We start from the raw sequence: 18,871 nt of genomic DNA, 5'->3' as shown, positions 1-18,871 counted from the left end.
ACTCAGTTGGCTGAACGCCAAATTTTTCACTCTTTAATCTGGTAAGAGGATGAGCAAGGTTATATTGTGAAGTCACGTTGTCTTGAGATTTATCAGATCTTTGAGGATATATGGAAAATCACTGAAGTTTTTGTATCAAAGATTCAACTTCATGAGGTTCAATAGTAGATTGTTCTGAAATGTCAAGGTTTGTAGCAGCAGTTGTTGCTCTTGCGACTTCTAGCTCTGGATCTAAAGATTATAAATGCAATGGAGAAGTCAGGGGAGATAATGCGGGTGATTTACTCTCAGAATGGTATTTAGATTTAGACTTGCTTGCCATTCACATTTCGTGGCCCTCCTTCTAGCACCAAATATGTTGAAGCCCCAAAAATCGGGTCTACAACAAGGGGGATACCCACCCGGTCCGAACCTTGGTTAGCAGCTCCTTTTCCGTTTGGTATAGTGGGTCCGACTGGGGATATGGGACCAGTTTCCTAATTTATGTGTGTGTGTGTGTGGGTAATTGATATGTCTTTTCTAATGGTTTCTAAATGGAATGCCTTTACTCTAACTCTAATGTAAAAATATGCAATTATATTCTAATAAACAGAAATATCTAATTCTATACTAACTCGGGATGTAATATTTCCGATATGCAATCTAAAATGATTTCAAATAACAATTATTAATAAAGATCATTCAACTGTTATGAGAAAATAATTCAATAAAGATGAACCACTTCGTATAAAAAGTTAGATGAAACAGTTGTGAAAAATATATCGCATAATAAGATACTCATACATTAAGCATAAATAAATAGCTATCACCGTACAGAAGTTCCAAATGATAACTCAAGCATTCATGCATCCATATATAAACAACTGAAAATGAATATCACTTTTAACAGAAAGGAAGAAATAGTTAAGAGATAGAAGTACCATCATAACTAGTTCTACTCATGAGCTTCAAGCGATAATGATTTATCTCTCCTTAATCCAACATCCACTAAGAGTACAGAAGTGCAACATCAGTAGCAGATATTAAATACAGATATCAATGAATCTTGTTTCATTCATTCATCAAAACCTCCTTAGAGGGTACAAAAGTGCATGTTCTGGGGACAAGTTTTTGCTAAATTTCAGGACCCTTCTCTAAATGCATGAGAAGGGTTTAAATACTAATAACTAAATCTAAAAATAACTTATTACAAAAATGTAGGATGTGGTTTAAACGACTGTCCTCATTTCAGGCAAAAATAAAGCAAAATTAAAACTAAAATTGAATCTAACATTAAAACTAACTATTTTTGTATATGATCCTTGAAATCGCAAGCATTCAGCATTTGCTTGAGAAGAGTCGGCTGACCAACTTCAGACTTTAGCTATGCTGTGAAAACGGAATCGGCAAGAGCTGGCGTGATCTTCTTGGCAGAATTGATGATACACTTGAGAGTCATGCACTAGCTATGTGGTTTTACCAAATATGCCCAGTAATAATCCCAATTCAAATTGGTTAACCTTTGGATTGATTCTGCCTTTTCTTGAGCCTTTTGTCTCCAGTCTATTTGTAGTTGTTGTACTTTAGGTAGATACCCTGGAGTTGTTTCTAAGATCAGATTTTCTCAATGCAAATTTTCATTTATACAATCAATAACGTTGTTTGCTATCATGGTTGCTTTTTCTGTTGCTTGCTCTGCTTCCTGAGTTGTGCATCCCATTTGTTAAAGAGCATTTCTTTGTGATTGTCATTGATTATTGGTGCGCCTGCTCTTTTTCCCTCCTCTATTTCTTGCCAGGTCAAATATTCAGTAACTCGTTTATCAATTAAATCATAATCACTTCGTAAATCCATGACTTGATTAGTGATTTTATCGCTTATTTCACAATAAGAGTTCCACTGTGATATTCTTTGGCACAATGCTTCCTGTCGCTGCAGTAGTTGATCATTCAAGGAAATGGATTCTGTGATGAATTTTGTAAGTTTAGGATCATCCTTGTGCATCTCCTGCATATTCTATAACTGTTTTTCTTTCTTAGCCAAATTGTTCTGGTAGACTATCTGCATTTGTTGGAAGTCCTGTTGTAGCCTTTCAAGTTGTTTCTGTGGTTCGTTGTTGGCGTTAGCTTGTTGCAACTGTTGTTGAAAAACTTGTATCTGTTCTTCCTTTTCTTTTAGCAGTTGATGTACCTCAGATGCTTTGTCAATGGTTGCAGAGGCATATGCTCCTGGGATCTGAGATAATCTTGTGAGATTCTCAGTGGGATCGATAGTAGGATCTTGCCATAGGACATCTAATTGCTCTGCATCATGAGAGAGCATGTTTTCCAATTTCCTTTTCTTCCTTTGTCTTCTCACTACTGCCTTGTGTTGTGGACTATAAAATATATCAAGAGGAGGAATCTCTTCTATCTTGAGTATAAGTTCAGAGGATGGGGTAATAAGAATATGTTCCATATCTAAGACATTTCTAATTGTTACTGTGACTATATCTTTTGTTGTCTATTCATTGCTCATAGGTGTCTTTGTGCTTTGTCCTTCAAGATTGATCAAATCATTGAAGGTCTCCCATTCTTTATCTAGCTCGGTTCTGACTGATGGTGGCTGAACGATGAGAGAGGAGGATCTATTTGTGGGGAGGTAAAAGCCTGTTGCTGTGGGAGTTCTTTTGATTGGGCAGTATCCTTTACTGACCCCTCGCTTTTACGATGATCACTTTCTGATCTCTTGGAATGTTCAGATGTTTCTTTCCCAGACTTAGATTTAGATCTATCTGTGCCTGAACTTCCACTAATACTAATAATTGGAGTTGGTTCCCTTACTGGTTCTAAGTGTAGTTTTTCCAAAGGAATACTAGCTAACCTCCTCTCCCTGTATATCTTGAACTGCTAAAATTCTGCTGGAGGGAATTGCATTTGAGTTGAATGCAGAACTTCTTCAAGCTTACTTTTCTGTTGGAACATGTCATCAAAAATATCTTCTTCTTTAGAAAACACCTTTATTTTGACTGCGACAGTGAAATTCTTAGCAATATCATGAGGGTCGAACGATCTTCCTGGAAACTTGAATAATTGTAAACACGTTATGTTGTTTACTTCCTTGAATGCATGGCCTACATCAAATAGTGAAAAGGCCCCACAGGCTATAGGAAATTGTGGCCAAATAACCTTCTTTTTATCTTTTAAATCTTTAGTCAAACCTCCTTCTCCGCAGGTTTGATAAGTAATTTCTCGTGCCAAGGGTTTATCAGGAACATACAAAGGTAAGACATGAGGGGAAGCGGCACTTATGAATACCCTGACATATGTAAATAGTTCTTCTCCGAACCATCTCACAATAGGGAGTATATCTACCTCTGCTTCAGGAGAAAACCTTGGAACATATTTATCATACAACACTTTGTCCATGGGCAGCATGATTCCATTACAAATCTTGTAGAAATATGGAGTGAACTTAGAATCCCACAATTCTTTGTGATAAACATGAATGGGTAAGGGGTATTGAGTCTTCCATTTCCAACCCATAAAAGGAAACTTGGAAATATAACATATTGCATCCATCACATATGCAGATAAGTAGAAAGGGGGATAGATTTTCTAAGAAACGGTTCTTTTAGACCGGTAATTTACAATGGTTGTGGCTAAGTTATCAGACAATATTTTAGCCCAGTCCACTACAGTAGCATTGGTGGCGGCATCCAATAATGGTAGCCATTCAGATGAGAATTTGTTAATGTCTGGCTTCCCAAAAAATCCACAGAGCATAGCAGCAGCAAAGCAATACGGGGAGGTGAGAGAACCAGTGCTATACATACTGTGTTTGTCCTTTTTTAGCGGTTCGTCTCTCCTTGACCAATCTTTGATGGATTCTGCCAGGTCTTCATTTTATTTTGCAAAATTCTCCATTAACTGTTTGTTATAATTCGCCTGTGGCTCTGGCAAATGATACATGAGCCTCAAATCTTGTGTAGTGAATGAGCCAATGAGTCCTTGACCCTGAGTCTTAAACTGTCTATCTCTGATATCAGTGTTGTCCAGTATCCATTTAATCATGTCTGTGTATGGAAGAATTTTGGGCCTTGCCGTTATTCTGTGTAAGAACAAACAAGCTATCTCTGTAATGGATGCCTCAGAAGAACTATGTGAGCTTGCAGTAGCCGTAACTTCCATCACTTTGGGATTTTCTTCCTCAAGTAGTCTATACATGCCTTCCCAAGTAGAAATACCAGCATCTCTGTTACAAGCGATGTCTGTATACAAGGGCACCATTTCCTTCTCTTCAGAACTCGGAGCTTTGCCTTTCTTTCCCATAATATCCTGCGTACTGCCTTGTATCGTTCTCTGTTCTTCGTTCCTGCAATTTACAAGTGAAGTGAAAATAATGATAAGGAAAGGTGACAGGAAAGTTTTAAATGCCGAAGATGTATAAAATATACCACCTTACGTGAAATGACTTTTCAATAAGCACAAAACCATATTCCATTAATGACTGGCAACTAACTCATTAATTAGCATTGAAGCGCATAACCAGGTCTCGGTTTACGGAAAATACTTTTTTGAACAACGAGCTCGAAAGGCCTGCGATGAAGGGATTTTGCGATTTGCTTCGCAATATCGTAGATCGAAACATCGTAGAATCGCAACATCGCTAGGTCGCTCTATCGCTTTATCGCTTGCTTGCTATATCACATTATCGCTTTGCCGCTCTATCGCAAAATCGCAAAATCGAAATATCGCAGGAGTGTGGTATATGACAATTTTCGTTAATCCATTTTTTGCGAAATGTGATTTTCGATATGCGTCATCGCATATCGGCAATTTAAATTTTTTCAACGTAAGCGGTCTTTGATGCATGCGATGCAATATATGTTTGTAGCCCCGTATCGCGATCTCGCAATCTTAGAATTCGGCTTGCAAGGAGGTATCATGTTATCCTTTTTGCGATGCGATTTTTCTTAAGAAAATATTTTGTCTTACCTTATCATGAAACTTAAACCTTTTTTTATTTTTCAAGGGTATTCTCCTAAGTTTATGATGGTAAGTTTTATTAAAAAGGAAATATAAGGACTAATTAATTTTTTTAAATTTTTTGACTAAGGGTCCCCACTTATTTAGTATTAATAATAACACTAAATAAGAAGGCGGGTTGTTGTTGGCCACAAAAAACCCCAAGAAGGCATGGAACTGGATTGATTGGAGTTGTAATAGGTATGGGATGTCCCTTGCATTCCCTATTGGTAAGGTCTGGGCCCATGTAGCCTCCTTTGGTTCATGAAATAGAGTGGTTCAGTGGCTCCTTCGGCCCCTTGGTATGCAGCTTTAAGTCCGGGCAAGGAAGGGCACTGATTCGTAGAATGGTCTTCTTCACAGATTGAACACACTTCTATAGAGTTCAATGGACATTTGTTCCTAGGATGCCTTCTAGTGCATTTAGGACAAAAAATGGCCAAAGCCCTCTCGGCTTCCTCTTGTTTTCTTTTGATATGCAAGGTATCCATTTGCATGGCAAGAGTCTGCCTCATCTCGCTCTTGAAATCTTCCAGCCGATTCTCAAATTCACTTCTAAGAGATGAACTGGATGAGGATGTACTGGCTAAAGGTTGACTTCCCCTACCTCTCTTTCTGGCTGCCCTAGAATGGTTTCTAAACACAATCTTTATGTCATCATAAGGTAGTTGGTAGATGTCTCCCCAGCTGGCAAATGGAGGGTGTCTAGAAGGTCTTCTGGGACCCCTCTGAGCAGGACCAACTTCAGAGATTTGGGGTCAAGTGTGCACCTGGCCCTTTTATAATTGAGCTAAAACCTCTCTTCACAGTCTTCTAAGGATTCGTCATTTCCCATGGTCATTCTCAAAATATATTCCTTGGTATCCTTTGACCTATAGTAGTCCTGGTATTTGTTGTTAAAGGCTTGCTGCATCTGAGCCCAAGTTGTGATGTTGTTGCCAAGTAACCCCATGAACCAGCACAATGCTGCATCCTTGAGGGTAGAAGGAAATAGTTTCAACTTCTTCTCATCTTCTACATAGTCATAGGTTCGACAAAGAACAGCAAATTCAAACAAGAAGGTATCAGGATCTTCGATAGTCAATCCATGGAAGTGGGGTAAGGCTGAAGGACTTATGTTTTTCATTTTAGTGTCCCCATTGGTCTCTCGGATAGGAAAGGTACCCTCTACTCTTTCCCCATTTCCTCTAACATTTTTGTTTTCAGCCATGGTCTCAAGAGGAATGGTTTCTTGCTCTTCTTCTACTATAGGATCTTCGTATATCTCTGGTGGTTCACCTATAGGTTCTTCTAGATCACTGCCACTGAAGAAGAGAGAAGGGTGACTGTGTGATGTGGTGGGGGTGTTGGGTAGGAATTTTCCTGAATTGTCTCTGTTCCTATGAGGCATGAAAGGAAATCTCTTTTTGGGTGATTTTTGTCTTTTTTCTGCTTGTACCTGCAAAAATGAAATGGATTGAACAACAAATTGCAACTAACTGAAATGAACTTGCTGAAATGAAATTACAGAATTGAAATGAAAGTAAGGAAATGACTAATCTACTTTGCTGGAATGGAAATTGCAGAATTAAAATGAAAGCAAGAAATGACTAATCTATTTTTCTAAAATGGAAATTGCAGAATTGAAATGAAAGCGGGAAATGACTAATCTATTTCGCTGAAATGGAAATTGCAGAATTGAAATGAAAGCAGGAAATGACCAATCTATTTTACTGAAACGGAAATTGCAGAATTAAAATGAAAGCAGGAAATGACTAATCTACTTTTGCAGAAATAGAAATTGCAGAATTGAAATGAAACAACTACTCTACTTTTGTTGAAATAAACTACTTAGCATAATGTTGCAATAGAAAATAGAAGAAAAGCAATAATCACAAAATACTCTGACGCTATCCCCGACAGCGGCACCAAAAAGATGATGAGAACTAGTATTGCAGCAATAATGTTGCAACTCCTGGGGCTTCCTTCTTTACTTTTATCAACCCAGTAGTTCATAACAAACTTGGAAGCGATGGTGTTGTATGCATAAGTACTAGCTCTTACTGCAGACTGTCACTTCGTCAGCTGGCACAAGATCACTAGGAGCTCAAGCCAACTTCTATGAGTTCTCAGAAGAAGATTTTAACTATGATGAAAGAAAGCTAACTCTACAGAGGCTATTCTATTTGCAGAAAGAGAAGAAAAACTTAAATGTAACGCAAACCCTAATTTACCTATTAACCCTACTTTTGCAAGAAAAGAGAGGGAAAATGATTAAATGAGTGCTATTGACTACTGAAAAGGTAAATTGCATTTATTCAAGCTACTTCTAAAAAGAATTGAGAAGAAAACATCTTTTTGTGCTTTTGAGTGTTTTTATGTGAAATTACTACGCTTGTGATTTATCTGGTTGTGATTGTGCAGAGGTTTGGTGGTGAAGGAAGGTGGAGTTGGTTGTTGCAAAGGTGGAGGAAGGTGTGGAGAGGTCCTAAGAAGCCCTTAGTACCCTTCTGAAGACTTTCATAACGATCGGACTTCGAAAAATCACTCACAGGAAATTCTACAGGAGGCTGCAGGGGATTTACAGGAGGAGGCCGAGAGCTATTTTTGGAGTTTTGAAAGTGGAAAAATGATAGAAAAGGGGAAATAAGGGCTAGATTAAGGTTCTGAGGTGTCTAGAACTTGTCAAGGAAGATCAAGAATGAATGTGATGGTTGGATTTGTTCAAATGGCAAGAAAGAAGCTTATGGAGAAAAACACAGAAATTAGGGCAGATTGGCGAAATGTTGCGAATGACTTGGGAAATCTATGAGAAGTGAGCTAGTGCTGGCTATTTTATGGATGGATGGTGAGCTAAGATGTCCTGCAAGAGATATACACATTTATTTATCAAAACTGATCAAAGAAAGAACTAACTATACCATGAAAACAGAACTTTTTCGAGCTTGACCTAATTTCTGACCTACAAATAGAAAATGTTGAACAGTAACCTGTGAATAGAAAAGCATGCGGAGAGAACTATGGTAAAATAACACGAAATGATCTAAGTAACTGAATTTGAACCAATATCAATCTTTCCAAATCAAGTTATCACACTAGTAGTTGCATGGAAGAGCAAAAATTGTGTTTTTGGTGGCAGCAGAAGTGCCTTGACCTCAAATCATAGTCCCAGGAAGGGAGAAAGGAGATCAGGGCCTACTGTTGGCCTTTTTGACTCTTATTTTTTCACTGCAGTAACCTACTTGGGCAACTAAAACAAAAACAATTATGCTAACCATCAAAATCAACCTAATCTAACAAAGTAAAATGAATCTATGCAACAGAAATTAACTCATGAACTAAAGAAAAAACATAGAAGTACACAATAGGAGGTGTTGGGTAGCTTGGGTTGGGCCCTAACCCAAGAGCTTCAGCCCTCTAAAATAGATCAGTGCTAGCTCAAAAACTGTTTCATCTTCATTATCAAAAATAGCAGTCACATTACATAAACTATTCTCAAAAAGGAACTCGAAAATGAGTTGAACACAATGCTGCACAAAAGTGTGAAAATCTACTAATAATTGGATAAACTACTAAGGCTCTAAGCCTCCTTATTTATACAAATGGATTCCTCCAACAGTCCTCCTAAAATCAAGGAACTCGGCTTCCTAGAACTGGAGATAAACAACAGTCCTTCTTTACTTGCTCAACTGCCCCTTGGAATCATCAATGTGGACCTTTGTGCTCCGAGTTGCTGATGGAGGATTTGAGGAAAGGGGTCATAAATGAAGGAGACACCCCCTTGCAAATCCTCTTCCCTATTTCCCTCGAGTTTTGGCTACCATTTTCTCATAAATCCCTTGACTTTGTCCAAAATTGGCCAAAAAATCTGCATAAAACACACATTAGACTACATGGCAAATTGACTAACCAAATTCACTCTATTAGCATAAATATATTCAAAAACATGCATTAAACTAATGAGAATGGTGGATTAAGTCAAAATAAGAGGCAAAACGAGCCCATATAATTACCCATTTATGGGGCTCATGAGAGGCTACTCCTATTGTGAAAGAATTTGGTGAGGGGGGCAAAACCTCCAAGAAAGGGGGCAAAGATAAGGCAATCCAAGTGGCAACCGCTCCTCCTAAGGAACCTAAACTTACTCCTCGATGTGCTTTGTGTGATTTTCATGGTCATTCCACTAAAAATTTCCTTGATCTTCCCCATATTAAGAGCATGATTTCAGAATCCAGAATTCAGCCAAACCTTCATACTCCTAAGGTCCAAGTCACCTTACCTAAGTCCGCTAAGAAAAATAAATCTTTACGCACAAACCACCTTTTCATTTTGTATGATATGTATGGAAAGTATTCTCATCATTTTCCTGATATTGACATGTTTTGTTATACCCTCTTTGTTCTTCGTGTACTAGACACTGCTCATAGTGACCCTTCTCCTTCTCTACCTGAGGATATTGACATTAATTTTTCGCTAGGATAGGAGGCTACTCAACCCACTATAGTGATTCCTCCTCTTGATGTCGAAATGACAAACACTTTCATGCAAATTTTGTACTTTTCATCATCCATGGGATCAACTTCTTTAGACTCCTTGGGAGCTTCTTAGAACCATCCTCCAAAGACACTTCGATCTCAATGTTAGTGGATTTTGCATGCACTTGTCATCCATCTCCCCTTGTAGATGATGCAAATGTGAACCTTGTCCCCCATGATGATGATTGGTTCCATCACCCCTTACTTCAAACCCATGAATTTGATCCACATCCACCTTGTGGCCATTACATTGACACCCAGTGTTTGGGTAAGGGGGTATCCATTCTTGAGGGTCCATAAGAAGCAATTATCCCCAACCCTCCTATTACATATGGTAGTGTTGATTCTAGTCCCATCATTACTCCCAATGATGAAGAACTTCTAGAGTCCCATATCACTCCAAATCACCCTAGAGATGATCCACTTAAACATTCTTCCATCTTCCACCAACAACCCAGTTCCTTAGACATTGTTGTTATGCAAACATTGTGTCGTCTAGCTGAGCATCAGTTCATCATATCTGAAGCCACTCTTTAGAATGGTAACACCATGTAAGCAAATGCATAAATTTAGTCCATTTAACTCCTATATGTAGTGCCAAATGGGATTGGTAATCCACCATTTCCTTTCTCTTACTGCATTCTTTATTGGTTCTTCTCATAAGAAGACAATTATACCAAAAAACGACGACACCACAATATCATGCATAAACATATTATGTATCCAAATATCCATAACAAGTGTTTAGATTCCATTATTCTAAATACATCTGGCATGTTCATAGCATGCTCTAACCATATATACAAAACTAGGGAGCACATATGCCCCTACTTCTACTCATCATCCTCTGGAGGATCTCATGCCAGTAGGGTTGTATGCTTGAATCCCTTATTCAAGCACTTGGAACACAATGAAACTCCAAAAATTATCCAAATGTCTCCCTCAAGGTTTGTCTTCTACTAGCTTGCCAAGTTTTAAGGCTCCCTCATCATCTCCAAATTATCCAATAGCACAATGCACAGATGCATTTGAATTAGGGGCAAAAATCCCTTTTATAGGAAAAATCCTAATTTTCCCTTGGCAATTATGGGCTCATCGTAGCTTGGTTTGATGAACTGTCTGCACTGTTAGAAATCTATCCTCAAGCTCTATAATGGATCTCTTTTGGTTTTTGGTAATTTGAAACCTTTCCAAGAAGCCATTTTTTCCTTGAGGTCTCACTTTGCCACCTATTGAAATTGAATCTCTTCATATGGGTCGCTTATTCTCTGGCACCACTTTGTCTTTGCACCTATCGACTTATGTGTTGATTTTTGTCATGAGTAATCAATATTTCCTTATTTTTTTATGGTCCCCTTTTGGCCTCTCCCTTATGGCAGCATTATTGAGCCATCAATGTTCAAAGCATCAAAGATGAGTCACCCTTATATCCCATGGAGTCTGTTCAACATCCCATTTAGTGTATTTACAATAAATTATTATGTCCATGTGTCCCATTCATCTTGTCTTTCCTAGATTTTGCCTCCAACTATCTTGGTTTGTCTTTGAAAGGCCTCCATATGAGTAATTGACCACCCCCTCTAGAATTGTATCAGTCGCTGCCAGGTCAAACTTGCATATTATGCTCTGACAAGGGAAGTCATAAGTCCAACCATCCCCTTATTTCCCCATCATCATCCTTGATGTCAGTCTCCATCAATCACATTACTATGTTCCTCATGCCTTTGTTGAAGACTCCTCATTTCCTGAACTCTAGCGGGTCCTCTTTTTTTTACTTCAACACATTTATTCTAGGAGAGTGTCCTGTAGGGTGGTGTACCATGGTTACAACCTTCATCATTTTCCAATACCTCATATCAAACAAAGGGAATCATCATTTCCCTATTGACTTGGTTGTTTCTCGCATGCTTGACTCTAGCTCATTATCACACAATTGAGAATCATACCCTTAATGGTCCAATGATTTAGAAGATTGTCCCAACATTCACCAAGTGTGTGTGAGATGTTCTAGACCTCATTAAGGGGTGGTCCTTCAGGTAGCCCCCAGCCCAATAGTCAGTAGATCATGATCCATCCTTAGATGTAGTTTTGAATATTTGGCTGGCTCGATTTCTGCCGATCGTATAGCCCACGTCATGAACCCCTCCTTTAGATGATTCATTTCGATATTTAGAGCCCTTTCCTATTTAACAGGGCTTCTTTGGTTGTGATCTCCCCCTCACATCCTCGTAGGGGAATTTTGTCCTATGTACTTAGTTCAACAATATTCATTGTAATAGTCCTAACCTCTATCTTCCAAGCACATATGTATATGGGACTCATTGTATCATTGTATTACTTTCTAGCCCATTGATGCTAGCACGTTATGTATCATGTACTATGTTGCTCAAACCCACATTTTTGGATGCACCATTATTCTTTGTACTTATTTATCTTGGCAGGTATGGGTATGACTCCCTCGCCTCATTAAGATCATGTACTCACCATAAAAGATACTTCTATCTGACAAGTAGGTCTCACCCCCTCTAGTTTTAGTTCTTCCCTTCATTTCTTCAATGCTCTCTCTCTATATATGAATCCCATTTAGTGTCTCGTGAAAGTGAACCTACAATGTATTTCAATCATACAATGTGCTCCTAACACTCATACATTATTGGGGAATCTATGATCACCTAAAAAATAATCACCTGGCCATTTCCTACTAGGTTGAACGAAATACACCATGTAGTATGGGTTTTTACACAATAAAACCCACTTTCACCTTAGGAAATAATTTAGAGAACCATTTCCATAAATTACTTTTGATTAAAACCCAAAAACTCCATAAGAATAATTAAATAAATCATTATTTATTTATTATTCCTTACTTATCCCTTATTTCTCTCATGAGATAATTATTAAATCATTAATTAATAATTATTTCTAAACCATTTTGACTTTATCCCCTTAAAGTAATTAATAACTCATTTTTAGTAATTTTTTACTTTAACCACTTTCCTTAATTAACTTAATTAATCATTATTTTTTGAGTTAGTTTACTAAATAAAGATATTTGACGATTTCAAATAATCTTTTCCTCTCTCAAATATAATAAAATATTGATGTTTGGAGGTTTTTGTGGTTAAGAATTGAAGAATGATGCTCTGGAGTTATATCCACAATTGTCATTTGTGGTCTACGTTTCGAGTCATAAACAAGACTCATCTTGAGGACAAAATTGTCGAGAGAAGAGAGAGGAAGGTATATCGATGAAGTATAAATATAAAGACCAATAGGAAGAACAGGGAGAAAAAATTAAATAAGATAGTTGGCGAAATAAGAAAAGGAAATAAAATAAGAAAAATAATAACAAGAGAACAAGAATAGCGAGAAGAATAATAAAAGGAAAATAATAAAGAGGGGGATTAATAATAAGTAAACAAAAATCAAATTACATAAAATCAAAATAAAAATAATAAAATAAATACACAAGACACCATAAAATTAAAGTTAAAAGTTAAAATAAATAGAAATAAATCAATATTCAATGGTAATACAGGACCTATGGTAGAATGAAGAGGTGAATTGAATAAACAAGCAACAATAAAATAAATTTAATTAATTAATTAACCAAAGGAATAGACGAAATGGAAGCGACTTAAGAATAATAAATAAAATAATGGAAGAAATTGAGAAAGATAGAGGAAGAATTGACAATACAAACAAATGAATAAAACATGAAATAATTAAATAAAATTAAATAAAATAGAGTAATATTAAAATAAAGTAGAGGAAAAAGATTAAAAAGAGGAACAAAGAGGAATAAGGGAGAGAAGAAAAAACTAAGGAAGAGAATAAGAAAGAGAGGAAAAACGGGGGAAATGTAGGGGAGATTTTTCTCAAAGAGAGAAGAGGAAGAGGGAATGGAGGAGGGGGGGAGGTGAAGATTAGATGCGAGAGATTAAATGAATCCAACTATTACTAACCTCAGTTCCCCCATCTCTATTAAGATTATTATGATGCTTAATGATCTCCAAAGCTTCTCTAAACTTGCGCCTAAAATAATGATCTTCTTTAGCAATAATTTTGGTGTCTTCAAGGCACAAGTGGTGTTTAGTTTTAGATGAATGTTCCACAAGGGTAGCCGACCAGATTCTTTCTTTCTTAATATCTGCACCATGTTCTTTGAGTGTGATTTGGAATGATCGACCAGTCTCCCTAATGTAGCACATTCCACAAGAGCAGTTAATCTTGTAAATACCTTTAAACTAAAAATGGTCAACCTTGTCTTTAATGGATCTCATTTTGTGTCGGATGGTCTCAATGGGTTTGAATGATGTGATAATACCACTTCTTTTAAGGAATTTCGCAATTTTGTCAATGGTTCCACAGATGTATGGGAGAAAAAAATTTCCCTTAAAGGGAGGGAAATTAGGAGGAGGGGAATTCTTAGTGGCTCTTTTGATAGCTTTGTTAATGTCTCTGTAATTATATACAATATCAAGAAAAAATTTAGTAAGATGATTAATTTCTTGCTGGAAATACTCTTTGTCAGATAATCTTGAAGCCCTAGTGATCAATGCATTGAGGATACCCATCTTCTGTGCCGGATGATAGTGAGAATCAGCATGCAGATATTTGTCTGTGTGAATTTTCTTCCTGTATAATTGGTGTCCTATGCTTTTGTCATACTTTTTTATGAGGAGAACATCAAGGAAGGGAATGGTATTATTCTCCTTGAGCTCCATGGTAAATTTGATATCATCAGAAATTTCATTCAAATGTTCCAAAAACTTATCAAGTTCCAACTTACCATGGGGCCATTTTACATTCGTGTCATCCACATACCTCTTCCATCTTTTTGGTTTCAAGGGGTAAGAGTTGATGGCCTTTTTCTCAAACCTTTCCATGAAAATATTGGTGACAATGGGTGATAAGGGGGAGCCCATTGTTATGCTAGTGGTTTGCTCAAAGAATTCCCCTTGATAACTAAAAAAGGTTGATCTAAGGAAAATCTCAACAAGTTTAGCCATTTGGGGGTCAGTAACACTCTTGACAAAATCAATTGCTTCATTAAGAGGGATTTTGGTAAATAATGAGACAATGTCAAAACTCACAATTAAATCCTCAGAGTCACATTTTTCATCCTTAATTAGATCAACAAAATGCTTGGAATATTTAATGTAAGAATCGATGTTACCAACAAGAGGGCTAAAAATACCAGAAACATACTTAGCTAACATATACGTGGGAGAGCCAATGGTATTTATAATAGGTATTAAGGGGATCATTTCTTTCTGAATCTTCACAAGGCCATAAATACTTTGGGTGATATCATTGCATGGAGTTAACCTCTTTTTTAGATAGTCATCCAAATTTGATTCTTTGATGGCTTGCTTGACATCCTTAATAATATTTGAAATAGGATTATGTTGCAGTTTCTTGTAACTAACATTGCTATAAAGGTGGTCTTTCATCTTAGAGTTATAATCCATTATGTTCATAACCACTGTGGCTCCTCCTTTATCTACTTTTAAAATAACAATGTTATCTTTATTCCTTAAGTTTTTAAGAGCCATTAAAATTCTGGGGTTTAGATTGGGTTTTGGAGGTTTAGCTTTTCTCATGATGAGAGCACAATCCTTATGAATTTGTTCCTTATCTATATCATTTAAACCTTGAATACCATCCTCTGCATTACAAATGATGCTTTCAAAGGGTATTCTTCTTGGGGAAATAGAAAACTCTAGGCCTTTTTTGAGCACTTTGAGTTCATCATTGGTTAAATTATGTGAAGAAATGTTGACCACTTTATTGTTTAAAGTAGGGTTAATATTTATAGTCACTCGAGAGGAGGAAGACACAAAGTTTCTTTGTGAAGGAGAGTCACTATTTCCAATTTCTGCAGCGAGTGTATTAGAATCAAAATTGGAATTGTTCTCAACAGTAGATACCAGAGAATATAGTTGTTTCCTATCACCTGAGTCACAAAACGCATTTTTGAATGCCTCAAATGCAGCGTAAATCCCACGTTATGGTTTCCATTATCATTGTCTAGAGAACGTAGTTGTTGCCTATCACCTGAGTCATAAAACATTTTTGTTGTCTCAAACTCAGCATCAATCCAAGCGTTCAATCTACCATTGTCGTTGTTTAGAGAATTAAGTGCGTTACTGCTCACAGGAGGGTTCAAAATAAAGGTGACGTTCTTCTTTTCCACACTAAAATTTATTTTGGTTTCCTTGTTGAAAAATTTGTTACCATCGCCTGTCTTTTCATAACCATGATTAATTTTAGTGCTTATTCTAGTGTCTGTGTTCTTATCTTGTACAGACTTAATGCTTTTATTGCCATCACCATGATTAAACGCAACATTTCTACCTCCTGGAGTATTGCAAATTTTGGTGTGTGTTGCAGGAATATTGGTTGAGTTCGGTTCCATTTTACATTATTCTTCTTTGAAAATTCCAGTTTATCAATTTTAAGGGACTTTCAATTTCTAGCAATATATCCTTGCTTATAGGCTTTGAGTGTGGTTGAGGCATCAATCACATCAGCTCCAAGTGATTGAATGTAGGTCTTCATCCTCACTTTCCAAAACACATATTTTTTTCCATTAAACATAGGTACCTTATTGATAAAACCTCCTTCCTGGTTTTCCATGGTCCTTGATCTTTCTTCCAGTTGTTAGATTGATTAGAAGTAACCTTGCTCTGATACCAATTATTGGAAACCAGGACAATACTGAGAAGGGGGGTGAACCAGTGTTGTAGAAATTTTACCAATTCAAAATTTCTTTTTACTTTGTGTGAGAACAATAATACAATAAAGAGCACTTTCAACAATAAATATGACAAATAATTACTTCAGCAATCAATGGAATCATGCAAAGAAAAAATAACTTAAGAACTGCTTCTCCATTTTATTAACAGGGTAATCTACAACTTGCAATTACAAAGTTCTGGCTATAACCAACAGGATGCTACAACTTCCTAATTTACCAGCTGGAAATGAATGGAGCTACAACCCCAACTATTCTCTAACATCCACTGGAAGGAGCACCAACCCCTGATCAACAAGCTACAACTTGCTTTGACATTCATTGTTCCATTTTTCATCCATTTTCACACTTAGAAACATGAATGCCTTATTTTCTTTCAAAAACAAGTGAATCCCTCAAACACAAACACCTTCAGCAGTCCTTTGATCACCAAAAACACCATACCAACACCTCAATGCACCAAAAGCTATGTCTCAAAAAACCCGTGTACACATTCTACTTTATTAGACCTGCTAATATAGAATTTTTTGCTTGATATTTTTTCCTACTTTCTATTTTTTTTTACTATTGCATACTTCCTTATTTTTTCCTTTGACATTTTATTTCGGTCCTCTGTACCTATTCGCCAAGTTCTCAAACCTTAACCAACCTTTTTTTCCATTTGAACTAATTTTATTTGCAGTTTTTAACTAATTTGGACTTTTATAGGTTTTAGCAATGCTTATTTCATTTTTAATTGTAGTTAAGTTTGTCTTAACTACCAAATTTACTGCCAAACTATCAGTTTCACTATATTTGGGCTTAAGCCCCTTTTGTTGGCACATTTTCCTACTTTGTGCCATAAGACTAGGTCTCTATGACCACTAGCTTATGCCCTATGGGCTAAGGCCTTTTCAGTCTTGTTTGAGGCATTTTTCTTTTTTTAAAGGCTCCACTTCATTGGTCCTAATTCTATGGGAAGCCACCAGACCCAGTGCTAAGGTCCCAACTTTTTGATTAATTTGAATTCTAAAAAGTTATAGGATTTTGGGATCCAGGTATGGCCGCACATTCTTTTGTTGCACCCTTGGTCATGTTTTTATGCGAAACATTCCAAAGGACTTGGTGCTTAGCTACTCTTGGAGCCTCCACGACTCCATTCTCTACGCCCTAGGTTCATTTCTACATGAAATGACCAAACAATTGGATCCTGAAGCTCCCAAATTTGTCTCCTTTTATTATGTTGTGCCCCTAGTCCTCCAATTGTTGCATGGAACCTAGTGCAGGTGCGTAGCGCATATCTCCCTATCTCTCGATGAATTGATTTTGTGTATCATTATGAACCCACTTGGGTCGAACCTCCGGGTTGATGTGTACCGTGGGGACCGTGCGACACCCATTTCCTTGGCTTTCACTCTACCTCTATGGCTCAGTCCCTTTTTCTTGCAATCGCTACAAAATACAAAAAATAGAATCTTTTGGGATTTTGTCCTGTGGGCTGAGCTGTCTCATGGGGTCCTCCCGACACCTTTATGATTGGCTGCCAATCTGTAAACTTGCCCATGCATCCTGGCAATCCTCTCCCAGAGCTTTCCCTTTGCACCTTTTTATTAACCATCGAGGTCATATCTCTAGTATGACATCATGCTAACATCACCAGGGACACCTAATGCCTTCGGAGTGGTAACACATGTCACTCAGAAATGGCCCCTTTAGGTACCTAAAAACCTAGAATATGCTTGCCACATGTCCATGCTGACATCACCACCTGACGTCTCTTGATCCAATCGTGTGCCGCCACCTACCCTCGTAGAGGAAAGAGAAAAATTCCTTTGAGGCCTTGTTTTTTGACCATTTCCTTTATTTTTCATTTTTTCGAAAATCGTCGGGTTCAAGCCCTTTGTCTTCGACACCACTCCTAAGGATATTTTGGTTTTGGGAGGAGTGTCCCTGGAATAGCTCTCTACCATTGATTTTCACGATCAACTGTGTGGGAAACTACTTTCATGACCATAAATCTCATCTAAAGTGTTGTCTCCAATGCCCTCGGAAATCTGGCACATGCCCTAAACCTTTCCTCACAGCACTTAGATATGTGCGCCTTACACAATGTTTAGGGATTCACCCTCTAAGATACCTCCTCCGATCTAGCCTATACTTTGGGCTCCATTGCTCGCTCCCCATTGGACAATGCTTAGCTGTCATATCCCAATGAATATCGCCCTCCTCTTCCTGATCGCTTAGAATTGGGTACCAAAATTATTCTACCAGGGTCTATCCATCAAGTGGGATCTACCTATGAACCACCCTATTGCTACCATATATACTCAGAGTTCTCAGTTAGAGGCTTCACCAGTCTTGGTGCCAAGTTTGGCACTTGTGCCAAATTTAGTTGAACGCTAAAGACTCCAACCACCTTTAACTTTTCTATGAAGGCCTTAGGGTCACCAAACTTTGACTGGACATAATTTTTTATCGAGGAGGATTTTTCAAGACTTCCATATATCATTGAAAATCTCTTTCAAAGTTATATCCATTTGGGTGGCTTACACTTACACATGAGATGATCTAGTGCTCCAAAACTGGCTTCAAAGCTAATACACTAATTCTGGTCTTTTTCCCTTCTTGTGTGC

Source organism: Pinus tabuliformis, chromosome 4_1, assembly GCF_031772625.1.
Source record: "Pinus tabuliformis cultivar Carrire ecotype Pingquan chromosome 4_1, CPIR1, whole genome shotgun sequence".
NCBI lineage: Eukaryota > Viridiplantae > Streptophyta > Pinopsida > Pinales > Pinaceae > Pinus > Pinus tabuliformis.
This window is presented reverse-complemented; position numbering follows the sequence as displayed.